Raw genomic sequence first — 7,334 nt, 5'->3', positions numbered from 1 at the left:
GTCGTCGTCGTCTTTATCAGCGAATTAAAAAATATTTTCATTCGATTGGATTTTTAATGAACAACAACAACAACAACAAAAATTGCATCAACAACAACAACAACAAAAATTGTATCAACAACAACAAAAATAGCATCAACAACAACAACGCATTGGTTATTGAAACAAGTTTGCTTGATGTTGTTTTTAACCTTTATTGTTGTTGTTGTCGTCGTGGTTTGAAATTTGTTGATGTTTTGGCCTTGTTGCTTTGCAGCTATATTAATATTATTATTGTAGTTGTTGTAGTTACCTATACATTTATTTATCTATTTATTTCATATTAAATTTAATTTTATCATTGATTGTCTTTTGTTGTTGTTGTTGATGTTGTTGATGTTGTTGTTGTTGCATTATTTATAGATATACGTGCTTACTTCTGTTTAATTTTATTTTGTCTTCATTTGTAATCAGTGCATGTATAAATTTATTTTACAAACAACATTAATCATCAATGACTACTATTACTTTTACTACCACTACTACTGCTGCTACTACTACCACTACTACTACTACCACTATACTACTACCACTACTACAACAACTACTACTACTAATAATAATAATAAAAATACAGCTACTACTACCACTACTACTTTTAATACACAGACACACACAAAAACATTCACACACACTTACACACACACACACACATGCATGCATGCATACATACATACATACATACATACATACGTACGTACGTACATACATGTATGCACGCCATATATCCCATCGCTTTTATGATCGAATGAATTGTAGTTCAATTCACACCTGCATAAAATTCAAAATCTGCAGAGTTGTGTGTTGTTCGTCCAACACCAAATCCCCAATGTATTTGTGTTGCTTTGTTGGTCTTTTTTCTAAAAAAAAAATAGTAAAACAACACTTGTGTACTATTTCGATTAATTATTACTCAACAAGAATAATTGACATATATCTATTTATTTATATGTTCATCAGCGTCCTCAATAAAATTTGTATGTGTGTGTGTAAGCGTGTGTGTTTGTGAAAATGTACGTGTGTATGTGTGTGTGTAGATGTTTGTATGTGATGTGTGTGTGTTGTGTTGTGTAAGTCTTTGTGTGTTTATGTATACATTCTGGTATTTTAAATTATAGAAAGCCTATTTAAATCAAAAGTAAAGAAAATCATAATAATAGCAATGGTGATGATAATGATGATAATAATAACAACAATAATAATAACAATAATAAATACCCCGACAACGATAAAACAAATACCGATAATTGATGTTTCGAACAACGAGTACTTGCTTGCCTTTGACTTTTTACCACCACTTATATATATATATATATATCTATATATATATACATATATACCACATACACATATCACATACACATATCACATACACATATCACATACACATATCACATACACATATCACATACACATATCACATACACATATCACATATACATGTATATCATATCATATCATATATATATACAAACACGTACATATATCATATACATACATGTATCATATCCGTAAATGTATATCATACATATTTTGATACATATGAATATGCGTATATACTGAATGATGCGATATTTGTTATGTATATCTATCTATAAGTGACATAATAGCAAGTGCAATCATAAGCTTTAATCATTGCACGTTTGATTCGTTGACGTTTGAAATGCTGTTGTTTGTTTGTTTGCTCGTTTGTTCGTTCATTTGTTTGTATGTTTGCTTGTTTGCATGCTTGTTTAATCGTTTTTGATTGATTGTTTTATCTGTGCGTAAGAATATGTAATGTAATGTTTGTTTAATTTGTTAGTGCTGATCGATCGGAGAGTTAAGTGATGTGTTTGCTGTAATGCTGTTGCGTGATGTATTTTTAATGTATGTTTGATGTCTTGATGTAACGCGTTTGTTTGTATTGTTTCGGTTGAAAATATGCAACTCATTGTAAAGTTTGTTTGTATTTATGTGTTTTATAGGGTTGTATCAAACAAATCTCTGATTTGAAAAATTTTGCAGTTTTATTTTACATGAAAAGGTTAATTAAATGTTACGATAGTTAAATCAAATATTAACATAAACAATTGAATAATTAAATAAACAAATAAACAGAAAATAAACAAACAACCAGTGCATCCCATTCACAAACCATTCTAACAAAAAAAATACGTCTGATCAATAATAATTTTGTTGTATGTTCACAAAATGTTGAACCAACTACAAACAACCCCATATAAACAAATATAAACGAATGTATGAACATGTATTGGCATGTGTTTTATATGTGCGTACTAAATAAACAAATAAATATACTGTTCATGTGTATGTTTACATGTATGTGCGTTTGTATGTGTGTGTGTACGTGTGTGTGTGTGTGTGTGTGCACGTGCACATATAATAGATTTTCTATAAACAATGAATGAAAACAAATTATATCACACTGTGTTTTGAAGGCATGAATATATCGGGGTGTCGTTTGGACATGACAAATGCGTTTGACGAGTAGTGTGTAAAATTGCGAGTTTACTAATACTATAAAAATACTACTGCGTAAGTATAAAACTGTATGTTCTCGTTACTTTAATATTTGATTCAACTGTGGATATATTTATACGAGTATATGTTTGAATGTATATGCGTGTGTGTGTGTGTGCATGTTTATTTGTGTGCGTGTTCCTTGGTTTATAAACAAATAAACACATAAACAAATATAACTCTTTTTCACACATTGCATGGCATTGTCCGATTGATGTATTGATCGTTGATCGTGCACATTGTATTCATCCATCCGTTCGTTCACTCGGTTGTTCGGTCGGTCGTTCATTCATTCATTCATTCATTTGGTCGTTTGTTCATTCATTCATTCATTCATTTGGTCGTTTGTTCATTCATTCATTTATTTATTCGTTTGATTGTATTTTTTTTTCGTTTAATTTATTCCGTCAATTATATATCCATAGCTCGATAGTTCGATCATTTACACGTTTAATTTATTGACTCATTCGTTTATCAGTTAATAAATTTAATAATTCATTCATTTTTCCAGTCAGTCAATCATTCATTCATTCACTCATTCGTTCGTTCTTTCATTCGCTTTATTTATCCCAATTTGAATTTTTAAATATTTCAATCATTTAGTAATTATAATTATAGAAAAAAAGAAATCTTTTGAAAAACATTGAACATAGATTAAAGAGATGAGAAAGTGAAAGAAAAATGAAAAAAGGAAGAGAGAGTAAAAGAGTGAACGAGGAAAAGGAAGAGAAAGAGATGGAGAGAGAGAGAGGGAGAGAGAGAAATATGAATAAACAAAAATTTTGTCGTTTAAAACAGCATGCACCAATGCTACATATGCGCAAATGTACGTGTATGTATGCATGTACATCAGTAAAAACTGTTGTTTATAAATAAATAATTCTTGAGTTGTCAATGTTGTTGTTGTTGCTATAAAACGCTCCCCTGTCCTTCGCTCAATTTACAACCCTACCCAAACATAAATAAACATTTTTTATTTACATTTCAATATATTTAGACATAAAATCCATACGCATATTATATATACATATATAATATAATTTCTTTATATATATTATATATATATACACACTCATGAATAGAGTTACAAAAGCACATATGGTACATCTTTGTATGTGTTTTTATGTATATAAATATATATCAAATTCATTTGTTTTATAATTGCTCATCTAGACTTTGGTATGACACATTATTAAGTATATACCACATATATACGGATTTGTACATATATATATATATATATATGTGTGTGTGTGTGTGTGTGTGTGTGTGTGTGTGTGTGTGTGTGTGTGTGTATGTATGTATGTATATATATATTGGATTAAGATTGTCAGAAATGCGATTATTGATGAAAATTACAACATGTTTCGCGTTAGTTACCTTCCTATTTAATTTTTCTGTTCCATCATTTTTCTGTTCCATCAGAAATTTTGGTTTTGAACTCAAGAAACTTGACAATCAATGATGAACGATCTACAATTAACAAAATCGAAAAATTAAATAGGAAGCTAAAATTTCCATCTATATATATGTGTGTGTATATATATATATATATATATATATATATACATATATATATATATACATATATATATACAGATAGATAGATATAGATATTTAGTTTAATTTTCATGTATATTATATATTGGTATAGGTTGGGATATATTAATAGACGAGCAATGCGATACTCAATTGCAAGTGTTTATAGATGTTTATATGTGTTGCTGGTCTTACATGTATAGATGTTTATATAAGGTCTAAACGAAGGCTTGAGTTTTGATAGAGCATCTAATAACAGAGTAAGTGTCTATCGATGAAAACATGTTTTATTTTTTGATAATTATAAATATTTATTTTTTAAAAGTTATTTCATGGCTTATGTTTGATGAGATTTGAAAATTTTCTTTGGTAGTTAGTTTGTTGTTTGTTTGTTTATGTTTTGTTTGTTGTACTTGTTAATTTGTTTCGTTGCAGTTGTTAGTGTGTGTGTGTGTGTGTGTGTTAATGGAATTGTAATAAGTCTTGTTGCGTTTTTTGTGTTGTTTGTTTCGTTGTAATCTCATTTGTGTGCTGTCCTTGTATGTTGTATTGTTTGAAAATTATTTTAAACTGCTGTTTAGGGTTTGAATTGTATTTTGTTATTTAAAAAATGGCATCAAGTCGTTGTAGACATTCTACTTTGGTCATTTTTTCATCAGAACGTAGCTCTTTATACTTTTTACGAAATCAAAAAATATGTCATAGTTACTTTGGCCTCTGGTTAATAGTGTTTTAATATGGTGTTAATAACAGTACGTCTGGTTATTTATTATTTGGGATAACTTTTATAAACATTATTTCTGATGTTTCGTTGTGCATAAGTTATGTAACATTTTAATTTTTCAATTCTGTGACAGTGAAACATTCGAAACAATGCCAGTTAAACAGCCTGGATGATTGTAACAACAACAAAAGCCACAACAACAACGACGACAACAACAACAACAACGAAGACAGCAACGACAACATCATCAACAACAACATCGCAATAAGCACCATCAACGACATCATCAACAAAAATTTCTGCAACACTAAAATCAGCAACATCAACGACAATCTCAGATAATTTAACATCTATAACTACATGTAATTTCACGGACCAGCTGCCAATCTGTTGAGTTGTTACAATTCATAACAACAGTTTGTGCCATTTTATGAATAAAATTGAAAACAATTAACTTGAAGTTATAATTGTTGGTCGTTGTTACATTAGAAGAAGTTGATATGCACCACTGATAACGCTAAAAATAAAATGTTATTGTTATTGAAAAGTTTATAAAAAAAGCTCTTGAGCAAATAACTTCCCCGGTTTCTATTCCACACCAGCCACTCAACCAATTATCCACCCATATTAACCCATGATCAATAAACCTAACAGTCATCAAACCAGATACTCGGCTAACTATTTATTCAAATCGAATCATCATTAATTAACTCAGACCTTCTCTTTTCACTCGAGCCACCCATCAACTGTAATGCAACACTTTCTCTCAGGCTCAAATTGATTCAACACAGTTTAATTATTGTCAATCAACCAACAATGGCGTCAATTGACTAAACCTATCAACCAACCAACCAACTACCAATCATTCAACCAAATTAACTTACCGATCAGCTAGACAAGTAAGTTAATTTGAATTAATTTTTCGTAGCTTTTATGATATAGGCCTAATTTCAATTGAAATTTTAAATAACAGGAGGAACTAACAAATAGTTATTATTAATCAGAAACGTTAGTTTTTAACTTAAAACAACAACCAAAACTCAAAAATATGTTAAACTTTTATTTATTTCAATAGCAATGAAATCCTATTCAGCAATTTTTTTGTGAAAATGTTCCCGAATTTAAATTGATAGCATTTGAAATATATTACCAAAAATTGTCGTCACGAAATTTGAAAATAATCATTTATAAACTTCAGTAACAATGTACCAACAATGTACAATCATTTTGAGACTATATTTTGATTTAGTTGATTTAATGAAACTTGAAAAAATTAATGTTTTTACAGCATATGTTTAGAGATAATTTTGTTAACAATTAACATTTCTGGCTCGCATCTTAGGCTTAGTTAGGATCAATAGCTATTGATCTAATTTAGCCTACGCTTAGACGGAAATTTAATTTTTTAAAACATTTACAAAGGAACTGTTCTGTTTCATTAAAAATATATTAATTGTTAATAATAATTAAATATTATTCGAATATAAAAAATAGTTCATTAGTTATCTATTCATAAGAAGCTATTCATTATAGATAACGAAAGTGCTTAATGGGTTCAAATGAAATATACGAAATGAAATATTAGGTGGAAAACGTTTTTCAGTAATTCATCAATCAAACTTTAGTTTATCTTTATTTGGTAGTATATTTAGATAATTTGATAAAATATTAGTATAACAGTTAAAGAAAAAATACTATTTACTACAAAGTTCTAGCTGAAACGCCGAAGCCAAATAAAGACTATGTTTATAATATGTGGTTTTTGTATGTACGTGTGCATGTGCGTATGTGTGTGTATGTGTGTGTGTATGTGTGTGTGTGTGTGTAAGCGTGTAAGCGTGTATAAATAACTTGATGAATCAGTGTAGGTACACCTCTTAATAGGCACATGTGTCGTAGTATCATATCCGCTTGTAGCACTGGATGTGTGGTAGTGTTCGTTGTAATTGTATTTAAATAAGGGGCGGACGTGACGTGCGTGTCCCATCATTAAAGTCATTTGTCATCACCTTCTCATCATCATATGCTGGTTATCATCATCGTTTTTGTGGTCCCTACCGATCGTATGTCATAATTCCGTGTTTTGTTTCTATTTAAACTCTAAGGCTCATTCTTACACATCACTTTCATTTTCGTCATCATCATCTTCTTCTTCTTTAATTCGTTCTTCATTATATTTTGTTGCTCTCATGTTTTTACATTTATGGATGGATGGAACTGTCAAAATCCTTAAAAATAAATCAAATGGAAACCAGATTAGCAACACTACCAGCAGACAGTTTTGCCAACAAAAATCTTTTCAACCATCAACATGACACCATATTTAAGCAATATTAAGAAACTTAATGTTTAAATAATTTTATTACAAAAATCATCATCATCAATCTCAACGCAAAGCAAGTAAAAAAAATAAGCCAACAGCAATCCAATGTTATCCGTCTCAGTGATATGATTGGTTGTTTTTTAATCACGTGGTATGTAAGCGGAAGTGCTACTCTGCCGGAAGTAC

This window comes from Helobdella robusta, assembly GCF_000326865.2.
Source record: "Helobdella robusta unplaced genomic scaffold HELROscaffold_19, whole genome shotgun sequence".
NCBI lineage: Eukaryota > Metazoa > Annelida > Clitellata > Rhynchobdellida > Glossiphoniidae > Helobdella > Helobdella robusta.
This window is presented reverse-complemented; position numbering follows the sequence as displayed.